Here is a 24,509-nt window from a genome sequence, read left to right as displayed (position 1 = left end):
GAGGGTGTGCTGGTGATGGAAACATTGGCTGATGGTGAGGTGAATGGAGGTGTGAGTGTAGACGTCACAGGGAGGGAGGAGGGAGACGAGGAGGTGGGGGTCACAGAGGTGGTAGTGACTGTTGGCATGTCTGCATCGGAATGTTGCGTGTGTGAATGTCTGCGTGATCTGTGGTGCTTATGTTTGGATGAGCTTCTCTTGGGTGTTGAGGTGTGTGCAGGCTGGTCTGATGGTGTGGGTGGGACAGGCAGAGGAACAGGAGACTGGGAGGAGGGAGTTAGTAGAGGCAGGCAGGAGACAGGGACAATGGCTGCCGTCAGTGCTGAGGCCAGAGCCTGGAACGATCGCTGATGGGCAGCCTGACCCGAATGAATGCCCTCCAGGTACGCATTGCTGCGATGAACCTCCCTCTCCACCCCCTGGATGGCATTCAAAAGTGTAGTCTGCCCAACAATGAGCGTTCGGAGGAGGTCAATGACCTCCTCACTGAGGGCAGCGGGGGTAACAGGGGCAGGGCCTGAGGTGCCTGGGGCGAAGGAGATGCCCGGCTTCCTGGCAGAGCGGGCACGGGGCGAACGCTGAGGGGCTGCTGGGAGGGCGGAGATGGTGCGCTGGGTGGCGGCTGTACCTGTAATGGCGGGGGGCACGGATGGTGCCACCCCCGCAAGGGAGCCCCCTTCCGAGGACGTGTCCGTGTCGCTGCAGGGTCCAGTCGTCCCCGTCGTGGAGCTCCCCTCGCCCTCCGTCTCACTGGTCCAGTCTGACTCTGTGGCATGGCCCTCCTGGGCCATGTGAGATGCAGCTCCCTCCTGCCCCGATGCCACTTCTCCTCCGCCTGATGATGCTGATGCACACAAGCACAGAAAGACAAACAAAAAGGGGGGGGGAGAGAGAAATAAAGGGATATTGAGTACATGGATCTCCGGTGCAGTTAGCGGACATGACAGACACAGATGCCCCCTGCACTAACTTGCGCACTTGGGGTACGCTACGCATTCCGTGGAACATGCCCTACACGCCTAGAGTTGACAACTGCACCCATGGATGACACGGCCCAGGGATGGCTGTACTGACAAACTACTGAGGGTGGTGGCTGGGGACACAGGGGCTTACGGGGGTGCCCAGCCTACAGATATCGCCCTGGCCTAGGGGGACCCCCAGCCCTCCTCCCCCACCCAGACACCTCCACTGCGCGACAACAGAGTAGATAATGCTTGTACTCACCCCCTTGTGTCTGCTGTGCTGCCCTCACGCGCCCATCCAATTCAGGGTAGGCCACCGCCAGGATCCGGAACATCAGGGGGCTCAGTTGACGGCAGGCACCCCGCCTACGTTGGGAGGCCATCCCCAGCAGAGACTCGGCGGTCTTCTTGGTCCCGCGGCGGATGTCCTCCCACCTCTTGCGGCAGTGGGTGCCCCGTCGATGGTGGACCCCCAGGGCCCGGACTTCCTTGGCGATGGCACGCCAAATCCCGATCTTCTCATGGGCGCGGACCTATGTGACACGTACAGGGAGGGAGAAATACCACGTTCAAGTTTCTCAGCATTTTCCTTTCCAGTGGCCCAACGCCCCCCATCCCCGCCAGGCCCCCCGCCATGCCCAACATGCCCCCCATCCCCGCCAGGCCCCCCGCCAGGCCCCCCGCCATGCCCAACATGCCCTCCATCCCCGCCAGGCCCCCCGCCATGCCCAACATGCCCCCCATCCCCGCCAGGCCCCCCGCCATGCCCAACATGCCCCCCATCCCCGCCAGGCCCCCCGCCATGCCCAACATGCCCCCCATCCCCGCCAGGCCCCCCGCCATGCCCAACATGCCCCCCATCCCCGCCAGGCCCCCCGCCATGCCCCCGCCATGCCCAACATGCCCCCCATCCCCGCCAGGCCCCCCGCCAGGCCCCCCGCCAGCCCCAACATGCCCCCCATCCCCACCAGGCCCCCAAGCCAGCCAGTGGCCCCAAATCCATATTGAATTAAACTCACTTGTTGGTCTGGAGGACCGTAGAGTAGCGCATACTGGGGGAGGACCCCATCCACAAGTTTCTCCAACTCCTCTCCAGTGAAGGCAGGGGCCCTTTCCCCAGTCGCAGCAGCCATTGTCCCTTCCAGACCGAGGTCACAGCAACACTTGCAGTATAGGTCCTCTCCTGTGAAAGTTCAAGTCGCAAGTGGATAAGTAGATAGAAAATGGCGGTCACGTCCGCGGCGGTGCGTACCGCGGCGGTGCGTCCCGCCACCGCCGGCGCCCTTCGCCATTGGCTCCTGAAACCCATAGGCTTCAATGTTAACCAATGCGGCTTCGCGCCGCGGTCTTCGCCCGCCGCCCGCCGCCCGCCGCGGTGTGCCACGCCAGCGCATTGACCTCACATCCCATTGTCACACTTCACAGGTCAGGCAGCCGCCATTTCCAGGGCCCACATGGCTCAATTTCAACTGCGTCACACAGGCCTAGGCCTTGCATAGCCACTCAGACACGCCATTCACTGCATAGAGAATCGTATACTGTGCTAGCTGTGAGTACGTACCTGTGGGTTGCTTGACTGTGTGCTCCATGTTGTCCTTCCTAGGCACCGTCCGCTGGGTTGGGCGAGGAGACGGATGAATCCTCCCGTGTACCGACCGCTGGTGGACCTGTCGACAATGGAAGAACGCCACATTATCCTGACCTACCGTCTTAACCGTGCCACTATCCATGAACTGTGTGCCCGGCTGGAGCCCGACCTGATGTCCCCCATCCGCCAACCCACAGGGATTCCCCCTCTGGTGCAGGTCATGTCAGTACTACATTTCTTGGCAAGTGGGTAATTTCAGACAACCGTGGGAATTGCTTCCGGGATGTCTCAGCCCATGTTTTCGAAGGTGTTATCCAGAGTGTTGTCTGCCCTGATGAAATCCGTGAGGAACTACATCATTTTCCCTGAGGTGGGCGAATTGGCTACAGTGAAGGGTGATTTCTACGCCCTTGGACATATTCCCAACGTAATTGGTGCCATTGATGGGACCCATGTGGCTTTGGTTCCCCCAAGAGACAGGGAGCAGGTGTACAGGAACAGGAAAAATTACCATTCAATGAACATCCAGGTGGTGTGTTTGGCTGACCAGTACATCTCGCATGTAAATGCCAAATTCCCAGGGTCAGTGCATGACGCCTACATCCTCAGGAATAGCAGCATCCCTTACGTGATGGAACAGCTACAGAGACACCGTGTAGGGCTAGTGGGGGACTCTGGGTACCCCAACCTGTCGTGGCTACTGACCCCAGTAAGGAATCCCCGGACCAGGGCAGAGGAACGGTACAATGAGGCCCATGGGCGTACTAGGAGGGTGATCGAACGCACCTTTGGCCTCCTAAAGGCCAGTTTTCGCTGCCTGCATATGACAGGTGGATCCCTAATGTACTCACCTAAGAAGGTGTGTCACATCATCGTGGCCTGCTGCATGCTTCACAACCTGGCTTTGCGCCGCCAGGTGCCTTTCCTGCAGGAGGATGGTCGAGACGGTGGTGTTGTGGCAGCGGTGGAACCTGAGGAGAGTGACGAGGAGGAAGACGACGGGGCTGAAACAGACAACAGGGACAGAATCATTGAACAGTACTTCCAATAGGACACAGGTAACATTTCAAAGATAATTTAGTAAATGTTAACTACTCTCCAGCATCTCTGCTGCCTGTCTATTTGCCCCAGTGTATGATGACTGAGTTTTGGCTTTTCCCTCCCTATTTCAGATCTGGGGTCCCCACTACGAGTCCTGTGCTTCGTTTCCCCATGGACTACAGCTTTGTGGCAGCTGTTTGTTGACTTCACCATGTACAAGGACATATTTGCACTGTCATGTCAATTACAATCTATTGAAATCACAGCCAGACTCCTGATATTTTGGTGCAAAATAGGTGTTTATTGAAGTGCTCAAAATGGGATGGGTGGTTTCAAGTGGGTGGGGGCTATGGTGAAGGAATGTCCATGGCAGAGTCCAGAGTAACAGTCACACAGGTGCATTGTCCAGAGGCCTGTGGAGAGATGGAGCATGGGCAGTTCAAGGATGGACAGGGTGACAATGTGGGACAGTGGGATGACATCAGGTGGTATCCTTTGCTGGCGGGGGTCTTGACATCCTACTCTGTCTTCTTGCGAGATCTCAGGGCCCTCTTGCGGGGTGGTTCTTCTCCTGCAGGAGGTGGGGGTCTGGTGGGCTGCTGCTGTGCGGGGGCCTCCTGTCCACTAGCGCCGGCGGAGGTGGATGGCTGTTCTTGGTCCAGGCTAGTGGCAGGGGCCCTTGGGTGTTGTTCAGTGTCCGCCCTGCTGTTTACGAGGTCCTGCAGCAGCCCTACCATGGTAACCAGGGTGGTGTTGATGGCTCTGATGTCCTCCCTGTACCCCCGATAGTGTTCCGCCTGCAGCACCTGGATCTCCTGGAACCGGGCCAGTACCGTCGCCATCGTCTCCTGGGAGCGGTTGTATGCTCCCATGATGGTGGTGAGGACCTCGTGGAGAGTGGGTTCCCTGGGCCTCTCCTCCCCCCCCCTGTCGCACAGCTGCCCGCCGAGTTCCCCTGTTTCCCTGGGCCTCTGCCCCCTGGCCGGTGTGCCCACTACCACTGCCCCCAGGTCCCTGTTGTTGTTGGGGTGGTGGGTTATCCTGGGTGCCCTGTAGTGGTAGACACACCGCAGATTGACGCACCCTGGAGACAGAGGCATGGGCCCGCTGGGTGGGAGCTGTGCTGGTGTTCCCAGAGGGGTTTGGGTCTGTAGTGGCCTGGGCCTGTGTGAGGGGAACCGACTGTCCAGAGGTCCCCGATGGTCCGGGCTGGTCATCGGTGTCCAGGTCGACAGAGCTGCTGTCATCGCTGACGGCCTCTTGGGTGGGGGGTGTGGATAATTCTGGCCCCTCCGCCGCGGTGTGTTGACGGTCGGGTCCTGCAGGGGTATAGAGGTATGGTTATAGTTTCAATGTGTGGCATATGGGTGTATCTGTGGGTTCTCGTGTCCCCAAGTGCTGGCATTCGTGTGTGGGGGCTTTGGTGAGGGTGGCTTGTGGGGGGGATGTGTATATGCATTGGGCATGCTTTGGTGATGGGTGTCCATGCTTAGTGGACGCATGCAGGCCTAGGTTTTGGGATGTGTGGGTTGTGATGGTGAGACATTGGCGGGGAATAGGTGTGCTGGGGGTGGGGGTGAGGATGGTGGTGGGGGTGAGGATGGTGGTGGGGGTGGGGGTGAGGGTGGGGTTCGAGGATGGGGGTGAGGGTGGGGTGCGAGGATGGGGGTGAGGGTTGGGGTATGATTTGGCATGCAGGTGGGGGGGAAGCAGTATTGAAGCTTCAACTTACCAGTATCCATTCCTCCGCCGACTCCTGCGAGGCCGTCAGGATGCAGGATGTTCAAGACTTCCTCCTCCCATGATGTGAATTGTGGGGGTTGAGGTGGGGGTCCTCCGCCAGTCTTCTGCACGGCGATGTTGTGCCTGGATACCATGGAACGCACCTTCCCCCGTAGGTCGTTCCATCGCTTCCTGATGTCTTCCCGATTTCTGGGGTGCTGTCCCACTGCGTTCACCCTGTCGACAATCCTCTGCCATAGCTCCGTCCTCCGGGCAATGCTGGTGTATTGTATCTGTGTGCCGAACAGCTGGGGCTCTACCCGAACGATTTCCTCCACCATGACCCTGAGTTCTTCGTCTGTGAAGCGGGGTTGTCTTTGGGGTGCCATGGGGTGGTGTGTATGATGTGTGGGGTGGAGTATGTGTATTTAAGTGAGTTGAGTGTGGTGGTGTGTGTTGTTTTGTGTGTGGATAGTGTGTGGGTGATGGTGTTGAGTGGCTGTGGCTGTTATTTTTTGGATGCTGGTGTCTCGCTCTTGCCTTCTTTCCGAATTTTTAAGCGTAGGGGTTTGTGGGTGATGTGGGTGTGTGTTTTATATTGTATTGTGTGTGTGGGAGTGGTGTGTGTATGTGTATCAGGTGTGTGGGATTCAAATCGTCCAATGTGGCTGAGTTTTGTTCGTTTGTGTGTATTCTGACCGCGGCGGTGTGTCCCGCCAATGGAATACCGCGTTTGAATGACCGCCGCGTGGATTCGTGGGTCGTAATGGGATGGGCGTATTTCTGTTGGCGTGGCGGTGGAGGTTTGGTCACCTCCACCTTTCCGCCGACCGCTGGTCTGGCGGTCTGTTGTGGCGGTCGGATTTTCTGAGGTTTGCCTTCTGCGGGTCAGAATGACCGTGGCGGGTTTCCGCGACCGCGGCGGGATTATGGAGGATTTCTGACCGGCGGTAGGCGCCTTTTACCGCCGAGGTCAGAATGACCACCTAAGTCTTTTCCTACAACTAGTTGCAACTGTTGTCCAAACCTTACCTGCTCACTAGCAGTACCTCACCAGAAACACAATAGTAAAAGGTGATTTGTGGCAGTCGCTTACGCATGGACTCAAAGTAAGATATCTCAGGGTTGTCGTGGTTAAACGGAAATTACCCTTTCCTCACAGATATATTATGTCTCATACAAACACAGGCAATGAAACAGATGCAATAAAGTTATAATAGTTCTTTATTTAACATAACTGCAATTTGCGATAAGTTGCATGGACTGCATTGATTAGGATAATGAATATAGCTAGTAATAGTATTGTGAAGAAGAGAGTCATTGTTATGAAGACCCCCACCATTTTGTAATACATGAAAATAATATATAAGATGGAATATGCCCTATTACCCTCATGTGTATAGGCCTAACCTTCTACCTAAAGGAGAGCTGGGTTTGCTAAACCTAATCTGCCAAAACCGTGTCCATGAGAGGAGTCCCCAACCCTCGTTACCTTGGAATGAGGTCTCTATCTCAGACTCCGTAGGGACACGAAGACTGGGTCAGCGTCAAGACGACTGCAGCATCGGTATCAGCGATGGTGGCGATGCCCTCTGGTCGGAATCCCTCTGATTATCTGTCTAAAAGTGTGATGTATTTATACAGATCTACAAGGTCCCCTGACGTAGGTGTATTCCAAAACAATAGATAACAGGCATGCTTGGGATGGCAATTAATATCTACAATCCCTCGAAAGTATAGAGAGAGAAAATCCCTAAGTGTGAACACCTACTGTTTGTTTGTCTTTCGCGCTTGATCTTGATGCCTTGGCGCTTTGACACTGATAATAAAACTCATAACAAGTGGCTTAACTATAAACAAGGCAGCCATCTTAGAGGAAATAAATAATTAAATGAGCCAAGGCAGAGCAAGCTAAGTAGGTTAAAAGTCACTAGGTGACGGGGGCACGAGTTTACAAGCCTACGGCTAAGCTAACTCCTGCTATCCCATGAAAACAAACCAGGATTCACTACACTATGAAACTCAATATAAAGATCAATATGATTGTTTAAGCGGACAAGTGAGAAAAGATAAAATATTAAAACTGAAAAATGCATTGACAACTCAACAACATACTTTTGTGAAGCAAAAGCAGCTAAATGTATCATCATTGCGAGCACGTTTTCAAGTTGCCAAGCTCATAGCGCGCACTGGCAGGCCATTCGTAGAGGGAGAATTTGTTAAAGAATGCCTTCCTTCTGTTGCCAAAGAGATGTGTCCAGAGAAGGCTGATTTATTTAGTACAGTGAGTCTTTCAGGACCTACAATTACATGAAGGATTGAAGAAATGGGGATAAATTTGCATCTGCATTTGCAAAACTCCTAAAAAAAACTCTATTTTTCATTGGCACTTGACGAAAGCAATGATGTTCGTGATTCTACACAACTTCTAATTTTCATTCGTGGGACAAATGATTATTTCGAAGTCACAGAGGACAAGACCATCAAAGGAACAACAACAGGAGAGGATATCTATGAAAAAGTTTGCCAAACTGTGAATGATTTGGAGCTGGACTAGGCTAAACTAGCCAGTGTGACAACTGATGGTGCTCCTAGCATGGTGGGGGCTATGAAAGGAGTGGTTGCACACATTAAGAAATAATAGCCATACACCGCCTGTAAGAAGTTGGCTCTGTATATACTATTTCAAAGTAAGAAATAGTGTGCACAGAGTCCCCTTAGAGGTAAGATAGTGGCAAAAATAGATCATTCTAATGCTCTATTTTGTGGTAGTGTGGTTGAGAAGTAGGCTTATCAGAGGGTAGTGTTAAGCATTTGTTGTACACACACAGGCAATAAATGAGGAACACACACTCAAAGACTTAATCCAGGCCAATAGGTTTTTATATTGGAAAATATATTTTCTTAGTTTATTTTAAGAACCACAGGTTCAAGATTTACAGTTAATACTTTAAATGTAAGGTACTTCACTTAGATACTTTAGGAACTTTGAATGAACACAATATCATGTACAATCTTTGTAAAAAATGGCAATAAGCTATTTCAAAAGTGGACAGTGCAAAAATCAACAGTTCCTGGGGGAGGTAAGTAAAAGGTTAGTTTTGAAGGTAAGTAAAACACTTACTAATCTCAAAGTTGGGGCATAGGCAGCCCACCGTTGGGGGTTCAAGGCAACCCCAAAGTTACCACACTAGCAACTCAGGGCCCGTCAGGTGCAGAGGTCAAAGAGGTGCCCAAAACACATAGGCTTCTATGGAGAACAGGGGGGCCCGGTTCCAGTCTGCCAGCAGGTAAGTACCCGCGTCCTCAGGGGCAGACCAGGGGGGTTTTGTAGGGCACCAGGGGGGGGACACAAGAAGGCACAGAAGGTACATCCTCAGTGGTACAGAGGCGGGCAGATGCAGTGTGCAAACAGGCGTCGGGTTTTGTATAGGAAGTAATGGAGAGACCCGGGGGTCACTTCAACGATGCAGGCAGGCACGGGGGGACCCTTGGGGCAGCCACCACCTGGGCTAGGCAGAGGGTCGCCTGTGGGTCGCTCCTGCACTAGAGTTCGGTTCTTGGGGGATGTGGGTGCAGTGTTGGTTCCCGGCGTCGGGTCCCTTGTTCCAGGCAGTCGGGGTCAGGGGGAGCGTCTGGATTCTCTCTGCAGGCATCGCTGTGGGGGCTCATGGGGAACGTCTCTGGTTACTCACTGGCTCACAGTCGCCGGGGAGTCCTCCCTGAGGTGTTGGTTTTCTGCAGGTCGAGCCGGGGGCGTCGGGTGCAGAGTAGGAAGTCTCAAGCTTCCGGCGGGAAACATGAAGTCTTTAAGGTTGCTTCATTGTTGCAAAGAAGTTGCAGGTTTTTGAACAGGGACGCTGTTCACGGGAATTCCTTGGTTCTTGGATGCAGGGCAGTCCTCTGAGGCTTCAGAGGTTGCTGGTCCCTGTTGGATGCGTAGCTGTTGCAGTTTTCTTCGAAGTTGGAAGACAGGCCGGTAGGGCTGGGGCCAAGGCAGTTGCCGTCTCCGTCTTCTCTGCAGGGCTTCAGGTCAGCAGTCCTTCTTCTTTGTTAAGGTTGCAGGAATCTAGTTTCCTAGGTTCTGGGGAGCCCCTAAATACTGAATTTAAGGGTGTGTTTAGGCCTGGGAGGGCAGTAGTCAATGGCTACTGTCCTGGAGGGTGGCTACACCCTCTTTGTGCCTCCTCCCTGTGGGAGGGGGGCACATCCCTAATCCTATTGGGGGAATCCTCCACCCTCAAGATGGAGGATTTCTAAAAGCAGGAGTCACCTCAGATCAGGACACCTTAGGGGCTGTCCTGACTGGTGGGTGGCTCCTCCTTGTTTTTCTAATTATCTCCTCCAGCCTTGCCGCCACAAAGTGGGGGCAGTGGCCGGAGGGGCGGGCATCTCCACTAGCTGGGAAGCCCTGTGGTGCTGTAATAAAAGCGGTGAGCCGTTGAGGCTCACCGCCAGGTGTTACAGTTCCTGCAGGGGGAGGTGAGAAGCACCTCCACCAAGTACAGGCTTTGTTCCTGGCCACAGAATGACAAAGGCACTCTCCCCATCTGGCCAGCAACATGTCTGGTGTGTGGCAGGCTGGCAGAAACTAGTCAGCCTACACTGGAAGTCGGGTTGGTATTCAGGGGGCACCTCTTGCCCTCTGGGTGTATGTTACAATAAAGTGCACACTGGCATCAGTGTGCATTTATTGTGCTGAGAAGTTTGATACCAAACTTCCCAGTTTTCAGTGTAACCATTATGGAACTGTGGAGTTCGTGTTTGACAAACTCCCAGACCATATACTCTTATGGCTACCCTGCACTTGCAATGTCTAAGGTTTTGCTTAGACACTGTAGGGGCATAGTGCTCATGCACATATGCTGTCACCTGTGGTATAGTGCACCCTGCCTTAGGGCTGTAAGGCCTGCTAAAGGGGTGACTTACCTATGCCACAGGCAGTGTGAGATTGGCATGGTACTCTGAGGGGAGTGCCATGTCGACTTAGTAATTTTCTCCCCACCAGCACACACAAGCTGTGAGGCAGTGTGCATGTGCTGAGTGAAGGGTCCCCAGGGTGGCATAAGACATGCTGCAGCCCTTAGAGACCTTCCCTGGCATCAGGGCCCTTGGTACCAGAGGTACCAGTTACAAGGGGCTTACCTGAGTGCCAGGGTTGTGCCAATTGTGCAGACAAAGTTATAGTTTAGGGAAAGAACACTGGTGCTGGGGCCTGGTTAGCAGGGTCCCAGCACACTTTCAAATCATAACTTAGCATCAGCAAAGGCAAAAGGTCAGGGAGTAACCCTTAAGGTGAAGCTCATCTGTGATATGCATTCACATGTGAAAGCATTTCAAGTAAAATTAGACCTCCTCATTAAACAAGTGAAGGAGGAAAACTTCTGCCATCTCCCCACCACTCAAAACCTGTTGGTGGAAAAAGCAGCAGTTGCATTCCCAAATAAAACGTGTGGATTTACTAGAAATGTTGCAAAAGGAGTTTCAAATTAGATTTAAAGAGCTTCATCTCTATGAACAGGACATACAGCTTTTCCAGAACCCATTTTCTGTTGACATTGAAGTTGTTGATCCGATTTACCAAATGCAATTGGCTGAACTACAGAATTGTGACTCTCTGAAAGAAACATTCAAATCAAGCGGCCTTACTAATTTCTATGCATCTCTCCCCTCTGAGAAATATCTTAACTCCGGAACCATGCACTCAAAATTGCAACCATCTTTGGCAGCACCTATATCTGTGAACAGACTTTTTCCCGAATGAAACATCTGAAATCTCCAAACAGATCCAGACTAACTGATGGATACTTGCATCACTTGCTACGATTAGCAGTGACAAATATGGAACCGGATATTGACAATCTCATTAGTCAAAAGCAGGCCCATACTTCCCATTGAAATAAGTTTATATTGATTAAAATCGTTCTTCATTGCATTGTTTCTCCTACTTTTTATGCACTACAAATAAAATATTTGCAGTGTGCATAGGAATTTGTTCATATTTTTTTCAAACTATAGTCCGGCCCCCAACAGTGACTGAGGGACAGTAAACTGGCCCCCTGTTTAAAAAGTTTGAGGACCCCTGCTCTAGGGCCATGCACCCAGATACACCCAGCCCTACCATTGTAGGCTGAGTACTCTGGGGCAAACCTAAAACACAAACTCAACATGGCACACTGCATGTGTGCCCTGTCCACCATACACTGCATACACTATGGATAAGACACCCCTCGGGCAGGCCTTCCAGCCCTAAGGCAGGGTGCACCATATTATATGTGAGGACACAGCTGCATGAGCAATATGCTGCCACTGTGTCCTTGCCAAACCTGGGACGTAGTGAGTGAGCAGAGCATCCATTTTAATACGTGTGCTAGACACTGGTCAACACAAGCTACTCATCTACATAATGGCCATTCTGAACCCTGGGTTGTTTGGTATTAAACAACTCAGAATGATAAATCCAAACTGGTACCAGTACTGGATTTATCTCTAACTGTACCCAGGGGTCACCTTAGTGGTGCCCCCTGCAAAGGCTAACTACACTGGCATGGTTGCTGACTGTTCCTATCTAGCGTGCCACTGCCAAACGTCCAATCTACAACCTTGACCTTGGGGGAGAGATCTGTCTCTCTGGATTGTAGAACAAGGCCCTTTGTGGGAGGAGGTGCTGCCGCCCACTCCCTCAGGAATATGCACTTCCCTGGCGGCGAGCTTCAAAGGGCTAACCGCCTTTGAAACTCGACCCCCAGGCCTGCTGCTAGCAGCAGATGGTCAACCCCTTGCAAATTCCTACTTTTGGTGGGAGCAACGACAGGAAAATACACAAAGGGTAGGAGGAGTGGCCCCACCTGGCACGCACCACCCCTAAGGTGTTGCCTGCGGGTTGGACACTCCATTTCACTTTCCTCCATCTTGGAAGGAGGAAATATAGCCAACCACGTATAGGGAAGCAAGCTCTTCCCACACAAAGTGGTCACTTAGTGGGTGTAGCCACCCTAAGGTAGACAACCCATTGAACACTACCAGGTTCCCCCTAAAATGCCCACTAAGTGCAGTATTTAGAGGGCATCCCTAGACCAGGACATCAGATTTGATAGACAAAAGAAGACCAGAACCAAGAAGAGAAAAGGCATGAGAACTGTGGACCTGCTGCAACAAAGAAAAGGTGCCAAATCCCGCTTGCTGCTCCCAGGGCCCAACTATCGCCGCTGAGGAGCTGCTGGACAACTGAAAACATTCTAAAGAACCCCAGAGGACCTCCAAGCTTCAGAAATCACAATAGAACCCCCTCCAGAGTGGGGGTATCACTCTACAACAGCAAGAAACCAGCAAGCCAGTGAGGGTCACTTCACTGACCAGTTGCTAACTCCTGAACCGGAAGTTGCAGCTGAACCAAACGACATACTGACAACCGCGAGGACAAACTGTCCAAATGTGCCAAGTTTGGTGGTACTGCACCCTCTAGGGTCAAACCGTACCAATACCCTGGGTATTGGTCACCTAAAGTTGGACACTAAGAAAAACAGCTTGCCTGGGGTTGACGAAGGACAAGAAGGAAGCCCCAGTCAATGGACTTTAGGAACACCCTGGACCTCCCAGCAGAGTGCCCCAGTTGTCCTGCAAACGACCCTTGAGCCAACTTACCTCCTGCTCCAGAGGGCATCCTTGCTCACAGAACCTGGCTCCCCTATTCACTCTGCACCTGGCCGCCTTGTGCCAGGCAACAAAGCACCCGTTCTGCCCTAAGGGTCCCCCACTCCTTGCAACCTCAACATTCCAGGGAGACCCCAATGACCATCTTTAATCTTACCTGTGTAGTGTTTTTCCAAGTGGTACCCCGCAGTTGCCCTACACTAGCTCCAGAGACCTTTCATGGCTGCTCCCACCAAAACCAGGAGCCGTCCAAAAATTCTCCATTTGATACAGTGTGTCCACCGACGACCTCGACCAACTTGTGAAAGAAGAGTTTAGTAAACTAACTGTACGATTTTATGTGCATTCCTAAAAGTGATCTTCCATTGATTACCGTGGTGCGTAATTACACACAAAAAGACTATTTGTTACTAAACTTCAAAAGTTCATATCTCAAAAAGTACTTAACCATTTTTTCTAATCTTGGTCTTATACATTACATAAAAACCTGAAGTATTTTTTATAAATTGGTCTCGAGTTATTCCCTTGAGTGTGTGCGTTGCAAGACTGATGCTGTGAGTACAACAAATGCTTTGCACATCTACAAGATTGGCCTAAATGCTCGACCAAGCTACCTTAAAAATTAGAGCATTAGGTGATCTAGTTTTTACCCTTGTAAACCAATGTGTGGTTGCCTGGACCCCCTGTACAGTGTGCCTAGCTTTTCACACTACATAAAGGCCAGCCGCCTACAGGAGGGGCGCTGTGCAGCTCTCCTTGAAGAGCCAATAAAGGCCCTGGCGACTGCCACCCTCTGGAGCCAACTCCTGCTTTGTCCTGGTGTGCCCACTCCAGGGACATAGCTGCTTGTTGTGACTTGGTGGGAGCTTAGAGCTCCCACCAAATCACAGCAAATACTCCACTCGGATGAAGGGAGAACTGTGAAACTGCTCCCATTTCATGTGAGCAATGATTTCCTCTGTCTCCCTGCCTGCAGAGATGCAGGCAAGAAAGCAGAGGAAACATTAATCTCATAGAGATAGCTGCTTTAGCAGCTCCCTCTCTGTGACAACAATGTCAGCTCACACAGGAAGTGGTGAGCTAGCTGGGGTGGGGGCCTTCAGGCTCCCCCGTGGTTCCCAGCATTGTCACTGGGTGCCCTTGGGGTGCCCAGGTCACATACCTGGTCCCAGGGGATCGGGTCCCTGGGGCCGAGATCGGCCCTGAGGAAGGGGGCCACTCAGCCCACCTACCAAAAAAACTGTAAATAATTAGGCCTGGCCCCAGGGGATGGGTTCCCCCAGGACCGAGATCAGCCTGGAGGGGGGGGGGGGCCCTCCTCCCAAAAATTAAATATTTAGGTTGGGCACCTTGGGATGGGGTTCCTTGGGCAGAGATCGTCCTGTGGATGGGTGAACCTATGGGGTTGGGTTGTTTTAGGGGTTGGCACCAGGGCCTGTCTGCGGGCCAGTCTCTGTGGCCAACCGCCGCTTCACATGGCCAAAGGCCATGCGCGATGGTGGTTGGAATAACGTATAGTAATGAAAGTTACTTTATATTAAAAAAAGTAGAAATTCACAGAAAAAAAAAGGTTATAGGAACGTTATAGTTATGAAATGGAATTGAAAATAGCATAGAAATTAAATTTTAAAAAAAGTTTAGAGGGACGCTACAGTTAGGCTCACATTTTAAACATATCAAACCATAGAAATATATCAGCTATAGTTAGAGTTATCTCAAATAACTATCACTCGTGGTCCCTGAAAGCCCAGAAAGTGGTAAATAAATAAATAAACCCACATAGCTCAGTGTGAAGGTCGCAGACTTTCACACTGAGCTGTGGGGGTTTGACTCAAGCTCGATGTATTACCATTTTTGTTCATAAAAAAGATTATACTTTAAAAAAAATATTAAATGCATTTTTTGTTAAATCCAACAATATCTCATTGTAAATATGTATGATATAAAAGCCTAAAAATACTGTTTTTCTCTCACTTTCTTTCTCTCTCTGTCTCTCTTTCAATCAATTTTCTCACACTCACACATCCACTTAGACACTTAAGCACGCACTCACAGACCCACTCAGACACTCACGTGCCCACTCACAGACCCACTGACACCCTCATACAGCCACTCACAGACTTGCGCACAGACTGATGCACCTACTAAAACATTGATGTACGCACTCTCACACCCAGACAGACAATCTGACAGCCACTCTCACCATCTCACACCCAGAGTAGCTGGGGCTAACTCCTGCTGCGCACAGTGTGGGTTTGGGTGGTTGGGGGGTGTTGGCCGCAGGGTCTGGCTGCAATCCAGATCTTACGGGCATCCTCCCTTGCGCATGGGTGAAGGACGTGCACGGTTGGGTGCCTATAAGGGGTTGGCCGCAGGCCCTGTGGCCAACCTCCGCCGCGCACCGCCAAAGGTAATGCGCTTCAGTGGTTGGATTAACGTATAGTAATTAAAATTACTATACGTTAAAAAAACATAGAAATTCACTGAAAAAAACAAAGGTTACAGGGACGTTATAGTTAGGAAATAGAATTAAAAAAACCTTAGAAATTCACTGAAAAAAACAAAGGTTACATGGACGTTATAGTTAGGAAATAGAATTTAAAAAAAACTTAGAAATTCACTGGAAAAAACAAAGATTACACAGACATTATAGTTAGGTTCTAAAACCATAGAAATTCAGCAGTTATAGGCACCTCAGCTAACTATAACTGGCGCTTCTGTAATGCAGTGCTTATGACCTCACAACTTATGTCAGGAGTGGGGACATTGGAACTGAATCAAACAGCGCCGGCATTATGGCGCATCAAATTTACTGCAATCCGTACCACGTCTACCCAAGAATAAAGCTCCAGGTTTAGGAAAGACACTGTTTTCACTTAGCCCTATATATATATTTTTTTTATCTCTAATTGTGCTCCACATTTTTTTCTTTCACCAAGGCAGCAAGGGATGTTTCTCGCATCAAATTTACTACAGTCAAATTTATTGCAGTCTGTACAACGTGCACCTGAGAATAAAGCTCAGGATTTAGGAAAGGCACCATTTTCACTTGGCCCTATAAATATATATTTCTTTTAAATCTATAATTGGGGTCCAGATTTTTCTCTTTCACCAAGGCAGCAGAGGTCGCTTCTCGCCTTGGATTTTAATCTGTGTTCTCCTCCCATGGTCTGTTTTTCAGCCAGAACCCAGTTTATGTTAACTGGTATGTCCGTACAGAACATTTACTTCAAAGATGTATTAGGCGTTTGCCGTACAGTGCATTATTTTCATGTGAAAGAGGGGTGATCTCAGTGTGGGAATGCACAGCTCACACTTTGTGACAACTCTAGTTGAATCACACATTGCAGGATCTCGCTTTTGTTAGTGCGCAGAGCCTTAATAAGTAAACTTACAAGGAGATGCGTTTAGGTCGACAAACCTTTTGACCACGTTTGGGGACTTCCCAGCACAAAATATTTTCTTGGCATCACCAATCAATGAATCAATAAACAATCAATAATAATAATAACTAATCAATGAACATTTAATAAAACTTAATCATTGAACTCACCATAACTCCTAAGTTCATGAATAACCACACCAGTTTAGTCAAAAGTTAAGATATTTATTTCCCTATTGGTTACAATCTAACATCATGTCTGTTAATCTTATTAACAATAAACTCATCAGAACACTACCGATTAGCAATCAGAGCACAACTTAATCAATGCATCGGCTACTTTCATTCAATATTTATGCACGTCATTAATATGAAGCAACTTAGCAGAGACTCATTAGTACATTTGATTCAACAAAGCAAGAACTCAGTCATTTGTCTATTTGCATAGGATAATTGTGAACGCCTTAACTATCCACAAATTAGCATTAGCATGTTGGGCCTCATGCAAAACATTTTAGTAAACACAAATTTGGAAAACATCTAAACTAAGGCCTCTATCAAAATAGCAGTTGGTACCTAGAAAGAAAAGGCAAACAGACAATCACAAATTTTGCATAGGATAGTTACCAATCCAACAGATCAGCAAACAGCGTTAGTCTTCGTCCTCAGGACATCAGTCGATTCACCATCAGCAAAGATAGAACCGGGTAAAATCTGAAGATAGCATAGATCAGAAAACAAATTTCTTCCCTCAGATGGAGGAGAAGTTAATATCAGAGAAGAATGGGGTAGAGGATGGTTTGAAGTGACAGGACAATTTAACTCTAAAGTATGGGTTTGAAGTGTCCGGAAAATGGCAAGTGACATAAGTCTTATGTCAAAGGAAAAGGCAAATGTCCCCGTCAAAGTGGAAGAGGAAAAAGTGACCCCCATTTCCCTTGGGTTACACCGTTAAATCAAAACCGTCTAATTGTTCCCTAATTCCTCATTGGATAAAATTTGGTGCATCGTTATCTCTGTCCAATAATTCAGTAAGCACCTTACTAGAATTTTCCTCGTTTGCAGTTCCCATGTCGCTGATTGGTCCATGTTATTGACGTCTTCATGGTTGGAATGTCAGGTAGAAAATGTTACACTTTTAGGCTCCAGTCAGTATCTTCATTGTCTTCTCCTAGTACAGTTAACCTTGCACCTGTTACGAATTACACTGTTGCATCCAGCAAGAATGTCGCCTTGAGCAAGCCGGTTCTCATGAGAAGGAATTTACTACGGCTACACGCATTTAGCCTGGAAAAATACAGCTTTGTGTCCTTCAGGAAAACAGCGCATTTATACATTCGAAAAATACAATTCAATATGAGGCCAGGCAGCTAGGCCCAAAACCCTTGCTAAACTAAGGCCCTCTAATTTAATAAAGCAAACCTCTTAACATATAACTCTAATTATGATATACTAATACAAATTCAAAACATTATTGCACAATAAATTCAGAATTAATAAGCTTTTCATTAGTCTTCGTATACATGGGTAGCCACTCCCCGTGGGCACATTTCAAATGCATGCATTATTTTCTATGTTAAAACATTTTCTATGCAGCTTCATCACACAATATACTTGCAAGATTACATAATTGACATTAATTTTAAAAAGACACACTCCAACACTGTACACTTCTTGCTGCACTCTCCGTGGCGCTATGAAGCACATAATGGTATACTGCACTAAGAGAAAAAATTGCATGATTTTTGTATTCTAGCAAACATATGCAAACATCAAGCAGCCGGGTGCATCTACCTATCATTGTCTAAGTCTAGCGCTGCTTTTTTCGTGTTCTTAAAAGCGCTAAACTGTGTAATGAAGTCAAAATGAGAGACAGCGCATCACTCTTAAGGCGATCTTCCATTTTAAAAATACCTGACCACACCACATGCAGGCATTCTTGGCACATCAAGTCTTGGAGCTGCAATATATATATGAGGGAGGATATTGAGGAGGGTGCGGGGGGTGGGGTGTAGCCCATGTTCTCCCTTCTTTATTTTTACAAGCCCCTGGGTGCCTGGTCCACCGGGAGGCTTTAGTAAAACAAACCTAGTAGCCCACAATTGTTTTTTTTAATTATTTTTTGCCGCAAATTTGTGAAATCGTTGCAAATTAACAGCAATTTTTGTGTGTGTTTTTTTTGCCCTGGGGGATCCTTCTGGGACCCCAGAACTAGAGCTAAAGGGTCAGGGTGTCCCTACCATGGCTCACTTCCTTTTTAAAATCTTTTTCCTGGACTGGGCTGAAGCCGAGTCCCAAGATTGCTGCCAACACTTCCTGGTTGAAGTGTTGGCAGCCAATCAGAGCTCTGAAGATCTCTGCACAAGCTCGTTATTATTCGCAAATCCTTCACACCTCTAGATATCTATATTTCTTTTTCTTTTAATATCTGAAAAACTGGACCAAAACCTACCTTTCTGCAAATTTGGTGTAATTCCGTCCAGCAGTTCGGGCTGTAGTCGTGTTCAAAATCCCTATGGAAATTATAATGGGAAACACACTTTTTTATCTCTTATTTTTGGTCCCTGCATGATGGATCACCCCAATTCTTCCCATGTACAAGATTCTCAGGAACACTTTTTTGGGGGAAATGTAGTGAAAATTCATCAAACTGCACCAAAGATATAGGCAAGTGAAAAAATGCTTTTTTCTATGGAAACATAATCCTAACTGTAACTACCTACTAGTGACTGCCAGTCAGAAATATATATATGTCACCTAGTGGCGGTCACCAATGGGTAGCTATAGTTAGGACCTAGTTTCTATATAGTAAGCGTTTTTTTTACTTGCCTATATCTTTGGTGCTGCGTGATGAATTCTTGCAAATCTTTTCAGAAAGATCTGCAAGGCACATCAGCTACTGTCTGGAAACTTTCAGGGTAATCCTTTCAGGGATCAGAGAAAAAGAGAGGTCCCAAAATACTTCTTCTCCATTCATTTTTCCATAGGAAATATTGAACAACAATAGCGCTGAAACTACTGGGCGGAAGTATGCCAAATTTGGCAGAAAGGCAGCTCCTGGTCCAGAAAGCAAACATTTCTTGTTTTGGTGTAGAGAAAATCCAAATTTGTATGTCTAGGGATGCAAAGGATTCGCGATCACTCCCGATCTCGTGCTGAGATCTGATTGACTGACAAGACTTCAAGAATGAAGCCACTGAAGTGTTGTTAGCCACCTTGGGACTCGGCTAAAGCGAGTCCTAGAAAAAAGAATAAAGAAGGCAAAAGCGTCCAGAGTACGAATACCCTGACCCCTTAGCTTTGGTGGTAGGGTCCCAAAGGGACCCTCCCAGTGGTAAAAAACTTTTTTTTTTTAATTGTGGTGGATCGGGTGAAAATAAAAAAAATAAAAATAAAGCGCAGGCTTCCCGGCTTCATCTTTATCAAGCTCCAGTCCCGGGGATATTATTTAAGTGCGGGTGGGCTTCCCAGCCCCCTCCAACTTCCCTGGGCACCGCCATCTCCCCCGGGCATTAATGAAAGTAAATGGGGGAGGCGCTTGGCCCCCCTACAGCCCCAGGGACCACCACCTCCCTGGGGCATTTGGCATTTATTTTATTGTTTGCGGCGGGGGAGTTCCACACGCCCTCACCCTCTCTTAATCACCACCTCCCCGGGAGTTAACCTCATTACGGGCATGGGGCAGACCCGTTGGCTTCCTCCACAACCCCGGGGACCACCACCTCCCTAGGGCTTTGTACATTTTCAGTGTGGGGGGCTGCATGCTCCCCGCTGCCCCAGGGATCACCAACTCACGGGGCATTTATGATATTCTGTGTGGGGGCCTGCACGGACCCTCCGCAGCCCTGGGGAGTTGGTGATGAAAAAATAAAAAACATTATAAGGTTTATTTCAGATCCCCAGCCCCCAGAGATCACCACCTCCCCGGGGCTATTCTTGTTGGAAGGGGGCTGCGCAGCCCCCCTCATGGAGTGGCTCCTGCTATGTCCTGGGGTGCCTACCCAGGGATATATATCTGTTTGTTGTGGTTTGGCTGCAGCTTTGAAGCACACTTGGTAATGCTGAGGTCTCCAGATGTGCCAAGGCATTAAGGAAAACGAATGTGGGGGCTGCCCCCCCTGCAGTCCCAGGAACGCCACTTTCCCGGGACACTAATGAAAACTAATGTGTGGGGGCTGCCCGCCCCCCGCAAGCCCTGAGGACTGCTACCTCCCTGAGGCACTAATGTAAAATAATGCAAGTTGGGGGCCTGGCCACCCTGCAGCCCCAGGGACCTCCACCTCCCTGTGGTATGAAAGTAAAACTAATGCTGGAGACTGCCTGACCCCCCCACCACCCCACAGCCCCTCCACAGCCCCAGGTCACCAACTCCCTGGGGCTCATTTAAAAAGAGATGAGGGGTCCACCTCGAACCACCTCTCCGAGGATATTCTAGTTGGAGAGGGACAGCACGGCCCCCTTAATGGAGCCACTGATAGCCCTGGGGACCGCCACCCCCGGGCGGGCTCCTGCTGTGTCCCGGGGTGCCCAACCCAGGGACATTGCTGTTTGCTGTGGCTTGGTTGCAGCTTTGAAGCTGCAGCCAAGTCACAGTAAACAAAATCCGCTTTTTGACAGCGGGACCTGTCGACATAGGTCCCACTGTCAAAAAGCTGACTTTTCATCTCCATTGCCTGCATGCAGGAAACAGAGATTAAGTTTTTCTCCAGCAAGAAGGCAGCTGCTGTTAAAAGCAGCTCCCTGCTTGCTGGAACAACAGGATTGCGGTGGAGGCCTTGAGCCTCCAGTGGTCCCAGATAGCCCATAAAGTGCTTAGTAAAAAAAAAAAAAAAATTGTGAGGGACTGCGGTGGAAGCCTTAAGATCTCCCCCATGGTCCCTTTTAGCCCGTAAGGGCATATTCCAAAATAAATAAAAAAATTGTGAGGGACCAAAGGAGAGGCCTTCAGGCTTCCACCAATGGGGAGGCCTTGAGGCTTCCCCCTCGGTCTCTGATAGCCCGTAAGTGTATATTCCTAAAGTGATAAATAGTGAGGGACAACAGTCCCTGATAGCCCATAAAGGGCTAAAAAAACAAAGAAAAAAAATTACATAGCTAAAGTGTGAAGGTCACAGACTTCCACACTGAGCATTGAGGGTTCAAATCCAGGTGTGTCCCTAATCATTTCCCTCTTTCTTTTTAAACTCAAATGTTTAATACCCGTACTGAAAGATAATCTTACTCTTTTTAATTGACAAATACATTTGTCTTTTCAATTTGTGAAGAAATATCTCATTCTAAGTATATCATCCATGAAAGCCTAAAAAACTCTCTCTCTGTCTCTCACTTTCTTTCTCTCTCTTCCAATCTCTTTCTCCCACTCACACACCTACTCACACACTCACGCACCACTTACAGACCCTCTCAGATACTGACGCGCCCACTCACAGACACACTCAGACTCTGATACACCCGCTCACAGACCCACTCCGACGGTTACGCACCCACTCACAGACCCACTCTGATTCTCACACACTCACTGACAGACCCACTGATAGCCTCATGCACACACTGACACACCCACAAAAACACTGATGTACGCACTCTCACACCCAGACACACATTCTCACAGCCACTCCCACACCCAGATACACCCTCTCACACCTATTCTCACACTCAGAGCAGCTGCGGTCTACTCCTGCCGTGCGCCGCCATAGGTCTGTGCACAGTATGGAGTTGGGTGGTTAGGGGGATTGACCGCAGGGCCTAGCTGCAGGCCAGGTATTTCGGGCCACCTCCGCTCCACAAGGGCAAAGGCCCTGCACTGTGCATGGTTGGGTGCTTCTAAAGGGTTGGCCTCAGGGCCTGGCCACAGGCCAGTCCCTGTGGGCAACCAACGCCGCACATGGTCAAAGGCAGTGTTGGATTAACGTAGAGTAATGAAAATTACTGTAATTTAAAAAAACATGGAAATACACTGAAAAAACTAAAGGTTACAGGGACATTATAGTTCGGAAATAGAATTAAAACCCCCCATAGAAATTCACATAAAAACCAAAGGTTACAGGGACGTTATAGTTAGCCTCACATTTTAAACGTGGGCATCATAGAAATTCACCAGTCATAGTTAGATTTTCCTCAAGTAAGTATAACCATTCCCTAAGATAACTATAACTCGTCCCTCGCCATGCACTGCTTATTACCCCACAAATTACGGCACTCATAACATCTTTGATAAGATCATTGATAATATCAATGTAATATTTGTAGCAGAATTTTTTATGAAAAAACTGTGCATGGCGGGGCCCAAGTTATAGTTACCTTATGGTACGAGTTCTAGTTACTTATAGTTAAATTTTTTTATTTTTTTAATAGCCTATGCAGTTAATACAGTGATCACAGCAAATTGTAAAAGCAGGCATGTAGGCAGAATTATAGTTTTAGGGGGCCATATCTCTCGGCCATGAACAAACATTAAAGCTGTGTCGTTTAAGTGCATTCTTACCCAAGTACTGGTTATACTACTAAATATTAGTCCCAGAAATATCATGCTGCAAGAAAATTGAGGCCATACTATTAAAAGGTAAGTGCATACAGAGAAATATAGATTATGGGGCATATTTACAAGAAAGTGTCGCATCATAAATAATGTGCCACTTTTCTTGCGCCCCCATATCGGCACCTAATGACACCATGGTTACACTGTATTTACAATACGGTTCACCATGGCAGTCGTAGCGTCAACATTTTTGATGCTATTGTGGCGCTTTGCTACTTTCAAATGTTGACACTGGTGCAGAAAAACACAAGGAGGCCCATTGAATATAATGGGTGTGTCATTTTAATGCCTGCTCTGAGCAGGCGTTAAAAATGATGGAAAAAATGGCCCTGTGAAATGTAAATTTCACTGTGTCATTTTTTCAGCCCCCCCGCTATAACGCCACCCTTGCATACATTATGCCTGAAGCAGACATAATGTGGCGCATGGGGGTCACTTAGTGGCACAGTAGAAAAGCCACCTTAGCGCCGCCTTTGTGTAAAAAATAAAATCATGCTATGACTGCACTAAGGTGACACAAGGGGCTTGTAAATATGCCTGTAGCTGCCCCACCCCCTTTTTCGGCCGCTGTCCTTTGTCACTAGTAAGTAGATGTCTCTCTCTCTCAGGTAATGCAATTGTTTTATTTGTCTTTTAGAGTTTAGTCCTACAAAAATGGCTTAGGCTCTTGTGTGTTCTTCTTCCTTAATTCCTCAGTTTGGATAACAGGTTTTTGCCTTCTTTTCTCCTCCGTGGTGGATTGTGCTGGAGAATCCTCACCTCGGCAACAGGAAAGGGATATACAGTGTGAGGTAAGTGTTAAATATATATTTTAGAATAGAGATAGGGCTAGTGAAGGACAACCAGGAAGAAACCAGTATTGTGAATTTATATTTTTGTAGGTGCTCCCGTGCATAGGACCAAATCCAGTGTTACTTGGGGATCATTGGTCCTGATCCCTTTTTTTCTGTCCCTTTTTCTCCCTCTTTCCTCCCCCTAAAAGGAAGTGTACCTTGTTCAGCCACATTCGTCCTGGAACGTGGCTGGGAGTAGACACTTGTGCTCCCTCGGATGCTTGGTTTTCACCTTCTCTCACCCCAAACTCTCATCGCTCCGCCCATCCGCGCCTTCTCCACTTCCCTGGCTCCTCGCGTCCTCATTCTCTCTGCAGTTCCCGCTCCTTGCTTTCTCCTCTTCACTGTGCCTCACTCTCCTCCACTCTGCCCTCTTCTCTCTCTCCTCGTTTCTGCCGTACTCGTTTTCTATATCTGCAACCCAGAAGTCATAAATACTTCCAGGTGAGAAACTCCTCTGTAGACCCCGGGGGACTGGGTGAGAGGCCCCTGTTCTGCGTCATCGTCCGCATCATTCTCGACCGCTCATCGCTTCCCAGCCACAATGCCCCTTACTACTTTGAACTCCACATCTACATACGTTGAAGATATATATCATGTAGGTACGTATATGTGAAGTAAGGCATAGAAAATCTATACTTACTTGCCTGTCAATTTTTTGAATTTGATATCCTGTCCGCAATATTCTGTTCCATCGATATTCTACATTTGATAATCAGCATGGACACTGTATGGTTCTATGTGAAGGAATATGTGGATTTTTTTAAAGGTAATATTTAAGCACACTCAA

Source organism: Pleurodeles waltl, chromosome 8 (genome assembly GCF_031143425.1).
Source record: "Pleurodeles waltl isolate 20211129_DDA chromosome 8, aPleWal1.hap1.20221129, whole genome shotgun sequence".
Taxonomy (NCBI): Eukaryota; Metazoa; Chordata; class Amphibia; order Caudata; family Salamandridae; genus Pleurodeles; species Pleurodeles waltl.
This window is presented reverse-complemented; position numbering follows the sequence as displayed.